The sequence below is a fragment of the Phaenicophaeus curvirostris genome, chromosome 6 (genome assembly GCF_032191515.1).
Source record: "Phaenicophaeus curvirostris isolate KB17595 chromosome 6, BPBGC_Pcur_1.0, whole genome shotgun sequence".
Taxonomy (NCBI): Eukaryota; Metazoa; Chordata; class Aves; order Cuculiformes; family Cuculidae; genus Phaenicophaeus; species Phaenicophaeus curvirostris.
Window position 1 is genome coordinate 16,587,871 of NC_091397.1, and position 14,863 is coordinate 16,602,733.

Genomic DNA, 14,863 nt, shown 5'->3' on the forward strand with positions numbered 1-14,863 from the left:
TCAGAGCATGTGGGCTTAGGGTGGTCTGTCCCAGAGCAGGACTCTCGCCACTGGCCCTGAGAAAAGCCCAAAGCACCCTGGAAGAACACCTTGAAGAAACCTGGTGCTGAAGTTTCTTCTGAGCTGCTTCCGGAGCCCATTCTCAGCGGAGGAAATATCCTGGTTTCTGTTGATGCTCTGCCTTGATTTGTTGGGTTTTCTTCAGTGGCAGGAGTTACCTGGGGGTTGCCACCACCACCTATGAGATGACCAGTACCAGCAATGATGAATGCCAACACTTTTAGCAGTGGCAGAAGCAGCTCTTACCTCTGTGCTCTGAGAAGGTTTGTGCGCTGCCAAATCCTATCTGTATGGCAATTATAGCAGCCCTTCAACGTGCTTCTTTGGTTAGCCCTGGTTCCAGAGAGCATCCTGGCATAGCACTCACACATTGTGTGGAAGATCAGAAATGACAAAGGATTTGGCCCTGGCTGCCCTCTGTTACATCTCACCTGTCCTCTGCTACTTTTAAAGTGAAAGGTGGCACCCTTTAACTGTTTGAATAGGACCCGTGAAACTCCTTCTTGTGCATGATTTGCCCTACACACTTCTGCAGAACTATTTATAACCTTTTTGTAAGTGATTTTGTACAACTTTATGGAAATGAAAACATCAAAGGAACATGATTCTGCAAAATGAAGCACACAAAGATCATGAATTGCCAAAATCAAGGCACCCTGCATGGACACAAGTTGCCGCAGTCTGTAATTACATGACTTCAGGCTACTGAAGTCTGCAGGACTCCTGTCTCATTTGATGTGCTGGCTAGGTGGTGGTAGTCTTCCTAGGCTTTATCTACAGCAGCTATCCAAACACTGTTCTGAAGACAGAGTTATTAACAGGCATATGAATTACAAAGCATATAATTCAGATGGGCCACACATTAAACTAGCTTATCTTCATTCATGTCTGGGTGACATTATTCCCATTTCATAACAGACACGTGCCAGAATTAAGTATTTATGCTGATAGACTGAAGTGAAAACAACCCTCTCCATTCTAGACACCCAGTCTAAAGTGTCTACAATCTGATTTTTCAAAACATTTAACCTTAAGACTGAACGAGGTACATTCTAAGCAACTGTTGTATGAATGTAGTGCCTCTGCATGTCAAGCCAAGTGTAGCAAGTCCGGTGCCCACACAATGAAGACATGGGAAGAGCCAAAAAATCAGTTGCAGACATTTATCTGCCTTGCTCTCATCTGTCCTTCTGCCCATCTAATTCAGCACCAATGCTTTTGTCCAGGCAATCCTCATCTCCCTCCCACCCCATCAGCTCCTCACCACCATAGACTCAAGTGCCTTCGTTTCCCACTTGTCAGCCTTCTGGCTGGTCAGAGCCACCTGTCCTTCCCATCACCTCCCAACAACCCCTCCCTGCTTTCCTGTCTCCTTGTTCCCACCAGTCTGGTTGCTCTCCCCACACAGCCTACCACTGTGCTAGCCAGCCTGCCTTGCCCTCCTCCAGCCCTTACAGCTTCTCCCTGCCAGTCCTCTGTTTGAATCCCTCACCCCAATTTTCTTCCTTCCCTCCTGATAACCAGCCTCTACCTCATCTGTTTCCAGCAGAAGTACCTCTGTGTGTGCTCTCCACTCCCAGGTCCGAGACTCCATCTCACCTGTACCTGGAAAAAGCAGCAGCTGTCATTAAGGGAACAATCAAGCTCCACCACCACAGCCCTGGGGAGGTGCACTGTGCACTGTGCCAGGACCACTCAGACACGCTCTGCTTGAACAGCTCTTGGGGCAGTTAGGGCATGAGCACCGTCCTGTGCAGGACTGCATCACAATTGACCTGTTCAGCACCAGAGGCTGTGAGGTGCTGATGGATAGGAGGAAAAAAACTTTGGAAAATGGAGAGACTAGAAACTGAGATGAGTCTGGTGAGAACATGCGCAGACATCTCCAAGCCTTGTCATCATAGATCTTGTTCCTGAACATGATGGCACTGCAGCTCTCAATCAAACAGCTGGAGGATTTCTTTTCTTTCCCCTTTTTAATGTGGGTAAAACAACATTCCTTCCCTCCTCGCCACTATTTTTCCTTGGAAATAGTTGAATTGGTTTAGCTGATGATGTTAAAATAAATTTAGCCTGAGAGACACAACCTGAAAGTCTCAGATCAAGTGATAAAAGCCTGACAGACTACAGCAATGGAAAACAGGTTCTTTTAGTAGAATTTTTAATACTAAATGGTACTACTCGTTCAGTCTAAACATAACCCTGAGCTACATCCCAGGAGAATATCTAAGTCTTTGGCCATTGTAATTGCTCCTGTTTTCTCACTCCAGTTTTGCATGTGTGTATTTGACCCAGCTTATCAAAAATAAAGACATTAAATGAGGCTTTTACCTTGATCATTTCATCTTTTTTGGAGGACAATAAGGTCAGCTGGGCCTGTAAATGGCAGCCTGCTGTGCATGCAGCTGCCTCAGCATAGCGTGCTCCTGCCCTCCACTGTGGAAACAACCACCACCACATTCACTGGCTCAGAGACACATGATCCATCAGGAAAGACAAAATTCATATGCTTGAAGAGCCTTCAACAATAATGTTCACTGTGACCAAGTAATAGCCATTTAATACAAAGATAGTCTAGAACATGTGAAAAAGAGATTAGAGAACATTAATGTAAGTTGGATGCATTCAACTCGGCAGGGCTTAATTAAGCATAGGCGAGGAGTAAGGAAGGAGTAGAGAGCTGGCAGGGAAGCCTCCAGCTGTGAGTAAATACCTCCCAGAAATTCTCAAAGGATCAGTGAAGGGCAAACATATCAACTAACTTCAAACAAAAAGGGGAAGGAGACAGCTCTGAGGTATCATAGACCAAACAGTCTGGCTTTTGTATCTACTCAGATAAATTATTATTCAACGCACTTGTAAATACTTATAACAGGTGTCAACTTATCGCAGAGCAGGAGGGAGCGAGTATGTGATCCAGGAGGAGCAGCGGCTTTTCCAGCTCCCTGCTTCCTGCCCCACACTGCAGCTGCATCCACTCCCACATGATAAAGTCATGAGAAAACAGAAAACATAGACTTGTCAAGAACAAATTAAGTCTAATCAATTTGATTTTTTTCTTTGATGGAGTTGGAAGCATAGTGACTAGAGAGGAAAAAACAGGCGCAGCTGCACACTGGAACGAGGAAGGCTTTTGATGGACACATGTGATAGTCTTATATGCAAACGAGGTGAACACAACTTAGGTATGGTTTACTCTAGGTGGGTATATAAATGTTTTGAATCTGTACTAAAGGAAGAGGTAGCAAATTCAATGTCAACCTGAAAAGACATATAAGGTCTGTGCCTAGGGTCTTGCTATATTCAGTATTTCCATTAATGGCTTGTAAATTAGAATAAAGATTACAATTACAAATCTGTAGGGAGTGCTGCAAGCATTTTCAGGGATTACAATTAGAATAAAATTTTAATGAATTATAGATCCAGTCTGAAATGAATGACTGCAGATTCAATAGACAGGCATAAAGCACCACGTTGAAGGATGCAATGCAAAAGTGCGAAATGGAGGGGTACGGCAAAAGACTCTCGGGTACTAGATCCACAAAGAAAGAAGACATCAAGAGTAGTGCAGGGCTTGGTGCACACAGGAGAATATGCTTGGAGATATAACAAGAGGAGCATCACGCATCAGGCTCTTTAGTCCACTCAGCCCTACATTCAGTTTTGGACCCTATGTCAAGCAAGATGCTGCTCCCTGCCACTTGCTCACAAGAATTTAGTATAGGAAGTCTGACTCCTTGAGAAGAGGTTACAAGAAGTGGGCTTGTTTAGTTGAAAGAAAGGGAAGGAGGGAGGAGGGTGAGAGAATGAGAAATGGTAACAAGTTTCAAATATGTCAGGCTGCTAAAAGGCAGTGATAATCTTGTCCTGCTCCCTGGGGATGTGGAAAACTGAAGGGCCTGGCTTAGCATGCAAGCAAGGGAGATTTAGATTAGATATCTGGAGGAACTCCTAGCCATGATGATAGTTAACAACTGGTTACACTGGGAGGCTGTGAATCTTCATTAACAGAGGTTTTCAAGAACTGGCTAAATTAAACTGTATCAGGAACAGTGCAGATGAAGCAGATCCTGCCTCATAACCAAGGGATTTGGGATGGAAACACAACATTTTTACATTCCTCTTCTTCTTCGTCTCCCCTATAAAAGTATTCTTTTGTAGGTATGCCACACATCTGGAGTTTCCAGACTTCAGATATTGAGTATTTCCCATCTTGAATCTTCAGTTATAGTTTGTTGGCCTCTGTTCTCTTCTAAGGGGCTGGATCTTAGGTTTTGTATGCCCACATGAACCTCTGTGGTGAGCCACATGGAGCTGAGGAGGATCAGTGCACTGAGTTTTGGGAGCTGAAGTCCTCCAGGGATGTACAAAGAAGTGGCACTGTAAGCACAACTTCCCAAGGTAATACATCGTACACAAGACTTTGTTTACCAGTCTGAGGTACTCAAGGACACGGTTTAGTGGCAGATTGGAATGGTTGAACCCGATGATCTAAGAGGTCTTTTCCAACCTAGTGATTCTATGATTCTATGATCTTCTCTCGAAAAAAATCAAACCCCCTCTGTGCAAAATTCCCAGTCTTATAAATAGCACCTGGCCTTGTAGCTTTCCCCCTGATACTACTGTGCAAAGTAAAATGAACTCCTTATCACAAAATGCCAACAATGACCTACCTTGTAACCCCCTGTCCTGACATCCTCTGCTCTGCAGGGAAGAGTGAGGGGATGCCAAGGGCAGGAAGGCCTGGCAAGGCAACAAACACCACTCAGTAGGAAGAGAATCTTTGCCTCTCTTCCACAGATGGGAGGGATAGGGAGATTGAGACACAAGAGACATGCTCACATGGAAGGAATCTACACATGACCTGATGTTCCCATTGCAGCCAGCAAGGGCTTCAAAGCCACCAAAGCTAAACACGTAATCATCTCTGCTGACTGCACAGGAATAAGATGTGCCAAAGTAATTGCTGGAAGAAAAGCCAATTTTACGTTGGCTCCATGCACCTTCCCAGACCTGCATGTATCTTCTATTCATCTCACAGAAATTAAAAAGAAATCTGTGATTTTTTGTGTTTAACCCTCATTATCTGTGGGCAGGAGGGTTCACATTTTTTCTCTAACACAGAGCTTCACAGACAGTGAAAATTACAGCTCACATCCTCTTTGCATTCTTTGAGCAAAAAGTCCTCACTGAAATCACAGAGGAACTGTGCCAGAGAATAAATTAATGATACGTGTCTCCAATAAAAAATAGGAAGTGGGAAGGAGAAGAGGAGCGAGCGTTAAAGAGTTTATTTAACTCTAAGGAGGTAGATATTCCTGTCTTTTATCTCACCGGTGCAGATGCATCAGCAAACCCACTGTGGCATGAAAGAGAGCGCAGAGCACCTCCTGGGGGAGACCTTAATGAGTGATGGCTGCTCTCCAGGGGTTGCCAGCCCCGTTTGTTAGGTTTCAAGTTGTATTTCAAAGTTTGCCTTCTCAGACTTGCCAAGAAAAAATGGCAGAGAGCGAGATTATGTTTTTTAAGCAACGTGAGTATTTGAGTATTAGGTTCACACAATGCTGAAATATGTGTTTGACGATGCATGGAAAGGAGTTTGTATCTGAAATAAGGTTGATTTTTAAATTTGCCATGGACCAATCCAGACCTGACTGAGCACTGATTTGCTGAGGCTCATAAGCATCCAAACAGAAGTAAGCGCATACAGGGAGAGCAGAAACATCCAAGCATGCACAGACACCACTGCTCATATTAGCTGTTTTTCAAAATGTCAACAGCTTGCTTCCACCGATGACAGAGCACTGAAATTGGTCCAGATTTTTTTTGGAGAGGGAGCAATTGTTAAAGAGTACTCACTGCTACCCTGTGCTCCAGATATAACCAGACCTTAGACCAGTTGGCAGCATATGGTGTATTTCCTCAAATGACAGCTTTTGTTTGTCACAACAAGAGAACAAACTAGTAGATTTATTAAACAAAGTCTAATTAATCAACTCTTTCCCTCCCAAAAAGAAACTGCAGAAGAGGGTATTTTTTAGGACTCGGACAAATGTTTCCATGCTGCTTACGACACTTTTGTACAGAGCAATCTGCTCTTGTGGAACAAAGCACATGGAATCACACTTGTTTCTCACATCTTAAAATCAAGACGTTATGGGCTAGTCATCCCACCTAAAAGTCCTATGGGCAAAGAACTAGTAAGCTACTCTCATGCTAGGACTACATTGATCATTATTATTGCTTGCATCTTTTTAACAAAAAACCTCTCTGTCTCAGTAATAACTGTATTAAAGCTTTCAGAGTACGGGTTTTTAATAAGGGATCCATCATATAGTTGAACTTCTTTGAGGTGACAGTGACATGATGTATAGAGCCTGGGCTCTCCGATCAAAAGGATTACACACATTAGCATCCTACTAATCACAGCAGGGCAGGCCGTCCCATCAGGCCAGGAGTCACCAATGAGAGATCCGTAAACAAACACTTTCTCCCGCTCACAAACGTGTCTGGGAGCAGAGGCGCTCCAAGGTTGGTGTGGCCTTCTCTTCTTTCAAAGAGATAAGGATTGCGTCTGCTGGAGTAAATCAGTCCTCAGTATAGCCTCATGCATCTGTTTGTTTACCCATTTTCAGACATCACCATCCTCTCTTGTGTTATTATCCCTTTTATATCACCCTTGTACGTATAATCAAATGCCCTCTCTTCTGGATTGACCCTCTGCTTCTTCCTGTATTATAGATGCCTTTGATCTTTCTTTCTCGCATCTGTGTGTCCTGCCTTGTAGTCTCAGCAGGATTTCCCATTGACCCCTCACACTACCAGAAAATAAATGCCAAAGTAGCATTTGTATGCATTGGCGTAGAAGAAAATAAGACGGATGCTCAAGAAGCCTACGTGCAAGCCCTGCTACACTGCTGAGGCACTGTGCGTGCTGGGCAGGTCTGCCTACCCCCTGCCCATATGGCAAACCCAGGGTGGTGAAAAGTGATCCAGCTCCTAAGCACGGAGGAGCCCCCCTGGACCAACAAGGTGAGCAGCCATCGTCGTGACAGGGGAAGAGGGACTACCCTAAAATTTCAGAAATGGCTTTTCATTTTGTCCTGGTCATCACACACTTGGCACTTTCAAAAAGCAGAACTCAGCCTTTAACATTTTTTTTCTTTTTTTTGATTAGCTTAGATTTCAACCCCCTTCCCTTGCCCCACCATTTGAGATGGCCTGAGTTATGGCTGACAAGTTCTATTAATATCCTAACCACAATACACTTGGGTGACAAAGAGGCTGCTGATGATTTTTGTTCTATGCTGGCACTGCCAATACCAGAAGAATCGCGGGTTATCTCTAGGTAGATGTGAAAAGATGCTATCAGTTTATGTACATAGAGACCTTAATTTCCCATCAAGACCACTGAAAGGCTGACCAACCCCTTCCTTCATTGCTGGAACTGGTGAGTAAGCTTCCCCAGCAAGCCCAAGTCCACCGGCTCTTGAAACAAAGCACAATGAGAAGGTTGCAGAAAGTGAGATAACCCTTTCCACTGAAGAAGTGGAAAACAACATCTGTTAAAAAAAACAAATAAACTGTTTTAATGGCTTCAGCAAGAGACCCAGAGGATTTTAGAGATGCGGCTCGTGGTTTGGTCAACACATTGTGAACAGCAAATTACAAGAGAACAATTGTTTCATACCAAGCTCTCCCACCCCTGAACTCCCTCAAGGTTAATTAGGATGGCCTCTGGCCAAATTAATTAGAAGAGAAGATTTGGGCAGGACTTTGCTATGCACTCGTAACTAGTTCCAAGGTGACCGAGAAGTTCAGAAATGCCTCACCTTCCAAATAAAGTCTGCTTGGCAGAAACCAAGCTCACATGTGCCATGTCATTTCTCTGACAATCAGGAGAAACACTTAAAAGTAATCTTTCCCTAACTAACAGCTAAGACAGGAGAATTTTCTGCATCCTTCCTATAGAACAATACGCCCTTGTTTATTTTCTGTGTACTTTTTAGGTCATAAAAAGCCAGTGAAATTATGCATCTAAAGAACAATATACTACTGTAGCATGCCACTTGATACACACAGTTCATCAGACCCTGAAAGATCTGTCTTTTCCAAGGGCTGGCAAATACATGTCACAGCATGGATAATTCCTGAACGTCACCATAGGAAGGGAGGATGCAGGAGTGGACCCAGCCTTCAAAACAACAAACTGAACGGGTATTTTAGTTGGTATTACACCACGCCCCGGTGGCACAGTTTAGGAGAACACCCTGCCTTGAGGGGACAGCCCTGCTCAGCTTCTCAACCTGGTGGCAGCAACCTGCCTTGAGCTCCCCTGGGCTGTGCTGCTCTCAGCATCCTTGGCAAAGGGAACAGCTGGTAGGACAACACTTCTTTTCCTCCTAGTGGTACCACGGTGAGTGGTAGAACTTCAAGCGCACAGCAAGGCAGGGCAGATCTAGCCTCTGTGATTATAAACTAAGCACTGCCACAGATTGAGGCTTTCGCAGTGGCTGCATCTCCGAACTGCAGAACTATTCTCTGTCATTAATATGATATTCTTTAGTTTGAAGACAAAAGGTTGCTAGTTTCCATGTGTCTGTTACCCACAAGCAGCAACAGTGTTTCTGGGCAGAATCAGAACTTTTAAAGTGACAAAGAGAAAGTGCTTCAGCTCCTGCAAAGAACTGTAGCCCAACACTTTTCGGCAGGACACAATTCTCATTGTCGTTAGCCAAGATTTAATGTCTTGGCTGTGCAGGTCAGACCGACTGCTCTGAACAGCCACATCACATTCGCACTTGAAGACATGAACCACAGTAACTTAATGCGTAGGGTCCACACCACAAAAAAAAGACATTACTTTCAACTCTCAACAAAAAATAAGAAAGGAGAAAAAAAATCCCTTAACAGACACAAGAGTCCTTTGGCGGAGATCCAGCGCCAGATCAAGGCCATAATTTGTAATTCCGAGGCAATTATGAAATGACATAACAGCGCAGATCTCCTACTGACAGAGCAGCTCGCTTTCACCTCTTTGCAACAGCAGAGGGTTTAGAACAACCACCCGAAAGGAAACAACCCCGAAGATCTATTCGGAATGAGAATAACCACCGAGAACGGCCGGCGCTCCGCCCCGCGACGCCGCGCCCCGACGGCGCCCGGTCCCGGGTGGAAATCCAGGTGAGCGGCTCCGAGCCGCTTCCCCGGGAGCCTCGAGAGAGACGGGGCGGCGGGGACGAGCAGGTGCAGCCGGGAGCCCGAGGGCATCGCCGGGCCGGGCCGGGCCCCGCCGCTCCCCCCGCGCCCCGCCGGCCGGCACTCACCTCTCCGGGAGGGCGGCCGAACCTCCAGCCGCGGCGGGGCCGCTCCGCGCCCGCGGCACCCGGGAGGCGCCGAGCGCGGGCGGGGCGGGCTGGGAGGCGGTGGCCATCACCGCCCCAGCCCCGCCCCGCCCGCCCACAGCCCCGCCCTGACCGCCCTCGGCCCCGCACCGACCGCCCCACAGTCCTGACTGCCCCACACCGACCGCCCGCAGACCCGCCCTGAGCGCTCACAGCCCCACGCTGACCGCTCCCCCCCAGCCTGACCGCACTCTCCAGCCTGACTGCCCCCAGCCCCACACTGACCGCCCCCAGACCCGCCCTGACCGCCCCCAACCCCACACTGACCGCCCCCCTAGCCTGACCGCCCCCAGCCCCACACTGGCCGCCCCCAGACCCGCTCTGACCGCCCCCAGCCCCACACTGCCCGCCCCACAGTCCTGACTGCCCCACACTGCCCGCCCGTAGACCCGCCCTGACCGCTCACAGCCCCACGCTGACCGCCCCACCCCAGCCTGACCGCACTCTCCAGCCTGACCGCCCCACAGTCCTGACCGGACCACACTGACGGCCCTCAGCCCCACGCTGACCGCCCCCCCCCAGCCTGACCGCATTCTCCAGCCTGACCGCCCCCAGCCCCACACTGCCCGCCCGCAGACCCGCCCTGACCGCCCCCAACCCCACACTGACCGCCCCCCTAGCCTGACCGCTCACAGCCCCACGCTGACCGCCCCACAGTCCTGACCGGACCACACTGGCCGCCCTCAGCCCCACACTGACCGCCCCCCCCCAGCCTGACCGCACTCTCCAGCCTGACCGCCCCCAGCCCCACACTGACCGCCCCCAGACCCGCCCTGACCGCCCCCAGCCCCACACTGACCGCCTCCAGCCCTGACCGCCCCCAGCCCCACACTGACCGCCCCCAGACCCGCTCTGACCGCCCCCAGCCCCACACTGACCGCCTCACAGTCCTGACTGCCCCACACTGCCCGCCCGCAGACCCGCCCTGACCGCTCACAGCCCCACGCTGACCGCCCCACAGTCCTGACCGGACCACACTGACCGCCCTCAGCCCCACACTGACCGCCCCCCCCCACACTGGCCGCACCTCAAGCCTGACCGCCCCCAGCCCCACACTGACCGCCCCCAGCCCTGACCGCCCCCCGCCCCGCTGCAGGCATCAGCCCTTAGAATCACAGAAGGGTTTGGGCTGGAAGGGACCCTTAAAGTTCGCATCTAGTCCAAGCCCCACCACCGCGAGCAGGGACATCTTCAACATGATCAGGTTGCTCAGAGAGACCCGTCCAACCCGACCCTGGATGTTTCCAGGGATGGGGCACACTCTGGACAGGCGCACGCTCTCCTGTGTGAGAAACTGGTTGGATGGCCGGCCTAGAGAGTGGTGGTAAATGGAGTTAACTCTAGCTGGAGGCCAGTGACAAGTGGGGTTCCCCAGGGCTCAGTGCTGGGTCCAGCCCTGTTCAATGTCTTTATCAATGACCTGGATGAAGGCATTGAGTGCACCCTTAGCAAGTTTGCGGACGACACTAAGCTGGGTGGAAGTGTTGATCTGTTGGAGGGTAGGGAGGCTCTGCAAAGGGATCTGAACAGGCTGGACCGCTGGGCAGAGTCCAATGGCATGAGGTGTAGCAAGGCCAAATGCCGGGTCCTGCACTTGGGGCACAACAACCCTGTGCAGTGCTACAGACTAGGAGAAGTCTGTCTAGAAAGCTGCCTGGAGGATAGGGACCTGGGGGTGTTGGTTGACAGCCGACTGAACATGAGCCAGCAGTGTGCCCAGGTGGCCAAGAAGGCCAGTGGCATCTTGGCTTGTATCAGAAACGGTGTGACCAGCAGGTCCAGGGAGGTTATTCTCCCTCTGTACTCAGCACTGGTGAGACGGCACCTCAAATACTGTGTTCGGTTCTGGGCCCCTCACCACAAGAAGGATGTTGAGACTCTGGAGTGTGTTTGGTTCAACAAGACACACTCAGATAACTCAGAGGGGCCTGACCCAGGAGCTCACCCCAAGAGCAGCAGCCCTGCCAGCAGAACACACTTGCATCAAGGAGGTTGTTTCCTCCAAACAGGTGAATGGGCACCTCCTGTCCACTCTCTCTTCATAGCTGAGCTCAGTTCATGGCTCAGCTAAAAAGAAAAACATTAACTTTCTCTGCACAAGGAAAAATTGCAGAAGGGAAGACTGGGATCCATCAAGGATGGAGAGGGAGCAGGGTATACCCTTTGAAATACTGCTGTACCTGCCGGGGGCAGGCTTTTCCTTGCCATGGTATTCACTGTGATATTTGCAAACCATTTTCAAGTGCTGCTGGTTGCCTGCTTTCCTCCCTCTCCCCTCCCCATCATTTATTCAGCCTCTAGAAACAGGTGAATAATTTGCAAATCAGTTTTGGTTTAATGACACTCTTGAAGTATGTGTTTGTGAATCATTTACTTTAGCAATTGCTTGAGCCCATCAACTGCTCACCATACCTTAATTGACTTCTGTGGGAAACCTCGGCTGGTCTGAGGAGTTAGAGTGTGTGAACTTAAACATTGGCCTTGAATAGATGCCCATGTATCCTTGGAGAAGCTGGAAGGCGCCAAGAAGAGCTGAGTAAACAAGATTAGGAAGCTGCCAGGCCGCAGGTGGAATCACCCAATTATCAAGTTACAACTGAGAAGGAGTCGTCCAATTATGAACTGCCGGTCTTTAGCTAAACCAATCATGCATGGACGCGCAGCTCGGGAAGGGGTATAAAAAGTCTTGTAAAATCAATAAAGATGGTCTTTTGGCCCACAACTTCTACGTGTCATGGATTGCCCCGACCGTGACAGACTCTTACCCTAGGCTATCAAAGCACTTTACATATGTCCATGAATTGAGTCCTATTCAATACAAGCTCTAGCTAATAGCAGGGAAACAAGGGCAGTGAAGTTACATGATGAGTCCAAGGTCATGGGAGAAATCTGTAGGAAAGCCAAGAACTGAATACAAGTTTTCTGGTGGCCCAGTTTTGTAGGGCACTGGGAATAATTGACATTGACCTGCTTTCCTACAGACACCTCCTTTTGTCTTCCAGCAGTGAAGCTCTGAGACTGCAGACACTGACACATGAAGCATCTACCAAGGGCAATGCCAACGGCAGCAGGGGGACCTCCAGCAGGACCCTCCAACAGGCACCTTATACCCTACCCCTGCAGGGTACCTGTAGAGTTCTCCATGGCTTTGCTAGTTGGGAAAACTCCATATTTTGCCATGTCAAAGCCTTGTACCTGACACAGTCAATCAGTAGGAAGTTTAGTTTTTGTCACAGAGCATCTTCTTATGGACGTGACGATAGCATGAGTTTCCATCAAGGAAGCCATGCTGTAACGAGTTACGGTTTATTATTTGAATATCTGGACTGACAGGCAAATTGGGAGCTGTTGGAGTTTTGTCTCTACTCTCTTGTATGAAAAACATTCCAGGATGATTTTCTCATCTGTGTGGCTGCAGCTCAGAGCTATTTTCTTGTAGGAGAACAAGGTCGCAGGAGGCAGTCCTGTTTGCATCACTACCTCACAAGCCAAAAAGCTTTTGCTCCCTGATGGGTAGCTACAATACACTGCACAGAGCAGGTCCTTGCTGCCAGAGCTCTTGGCTCTCAGTTGGGAAAGCTGCTGTAGCACTGGCTTTAGGGGATGGGAAGAGGGAGGACGCAGGCTGGAGCTGCCACTACAGTGTAGGAAATCTGGATCATTTACTTACTTGTGTCAAGATGAAGGGAAGGGACATCTTTTAGTCTTTGAGAGGTCACAGACAATGATAAAAGCATAGAGGTCAACATACCTCAGAGCTGTATCTCTACACCTGGGGCTATTTTTTGTTACACCTCTTCAGAGCACATTTAATGGGCTGCCGAGGGAGGTGCAGTCCTTGGAAGGAGGCACTTCTGCAGGTTTGTTTGGAGTCCTACAGTCACTGAAGATTTCCCTGGAATCAATCCAAAAGGCCTCAAGCTGAGAAACAGAGCTTTCCTCCTAAAATAAGGAAACAGCTGCCCATTCTTCTAGCTCTCCTGTTACAGAGAAAAGCCTGAAAACCTGAACTGAATGTAGCTCTGCATCCAGACACCTGAAAGCAAATTGCTTGATTTTTGAGGCAATCTGATGTATCTTTCAGGCTGGATTCACAATTAAGGATGGATGCTGGCTGGCAGCCCCGGATCATGTCTGAGCAGGATTGCCCAGTGGGCTAGTGTAATGCATGAAGCCATTAGTTAGGGAAGTCAGAGTACTGTGCTCCTCAGTGGCAATGGCTTTCAGTGACTCCCTTTGCTCCTGCTGTATCTTATCATCTGCCTGTTGGAGACCAGACTCTTTGGCCAGATGTTGCTTCTGGTTTTGCCTTAGTTCAGTGCCCAGATCTATGGGATTGTGGTCCCAGGTGGCTGCTGCAAGGCAGACTGTGACTGCCAGGAGAAGGGTAAAGGTGAAGAAAAGCAGGGGCGGCAAAAAAAGCAGTTCTGCTTTTTGATGCCCAAAATATGCACTACTGATGGAGCATTGCCTCTCTGCAAAGCCCATGGTCTTATAGCCACCTGGAAAGATGTGCCTCTTCTGGCTGTTTCCAGAGAAGGAGAGCATAGTTCTTCAGTTTAGAGTTCCAGTTTAGAGTTTCAGCCTTGAAAAGGCTGGAAGAACTAAATGTGGCTGTGAGAGAAGTGTGTAACTGGGTTCTGCAGAAGAGAAGAAGAGCACTAAAGCATTCCTGAGATGGCTGGCTCAGTAGTGGCTGTGTGTGACAAAAGCGGGTATCTGGAAAGAAGCATGAACCCAGCAAGTAGTAAAGCTGTCCCCTATGTCACAGTGGTCAGGTTTAGATCAGTGTCCCATGGGACATGGTAAAGAGGGCCCATGTGCCTGAGCAAGCAGGGAACGCCAGGGTTCAACTCCTCTAGAGATGAAGAGCAGCGCCTGCAAGTCTGAGTGTGTGGCCGTTATGGACAGAAATCATGGAAAACAGAAACACACAAACATGAGAAACACAGGCCAGATGGGGGAAATACAGATGAATTAATGCACAGGGAAGGGAAAAGGGAAAATGCACAGGGAAGGGAAAATGGAAAACACACAGGCATGCTGCGTGCCAGCCAGTTCTCCAGCAACAGCACTGATGCATGCCATTGCTGTGATGAGTGAGTGGGAAGTCTTGCTCCGTTCAGTGCATGTTATTACTGCTTTATGCCTTTATAATTCTCTCTGGCCTCAAAATCTCCCTGAATGGGAGTCCTCTGTTTATGTTTTATGTCGCATCATCAGTGTTGCTGCCAGGGGCAAGAGTTCCTTGTCACTCCTATTGAGTTTGTTGAAGACTTGGAGCCTCATTTCTGGAGGTGAAATGCATTAGTGATTGTTACATTGAAATCAAGCAGATTTCTTCATAATTTGGTGTGATTTGAAGTTACTAAGTGCATTAATTATTCCCTGTAAGACTG

The 14,863-nt window shown here is 48.4% G+C and overlaps 1 protein-coding gene across 2 annotated transcripts in view; it reads right to left on the reverse strand.

The window, feature by feature from the left end:
* Positions 1-14,863, reverse strand: part of JCAD (junctional cadherin 5 associated) — a 65,434-nt gene that overhangs the window by 19,839 nt on the left and 30,732 nt on the right. Inside the window, exon 1 of one of the 2 annotated variants that reach the window (XM_069859431.1) lies at positions 9,387-9,466. The exons of the other annotated variant lie outside the window; for it this stretch is intronic. The gene's annotated coding sequence lies outside the window, so the exon portion shown is untranslated. Of the gene's footprint in view, positions 1-9,386; positions 9,467-14,863 lie in introns of those variants that run through there. 2 annotated transcript variants of the gene reach the window in all.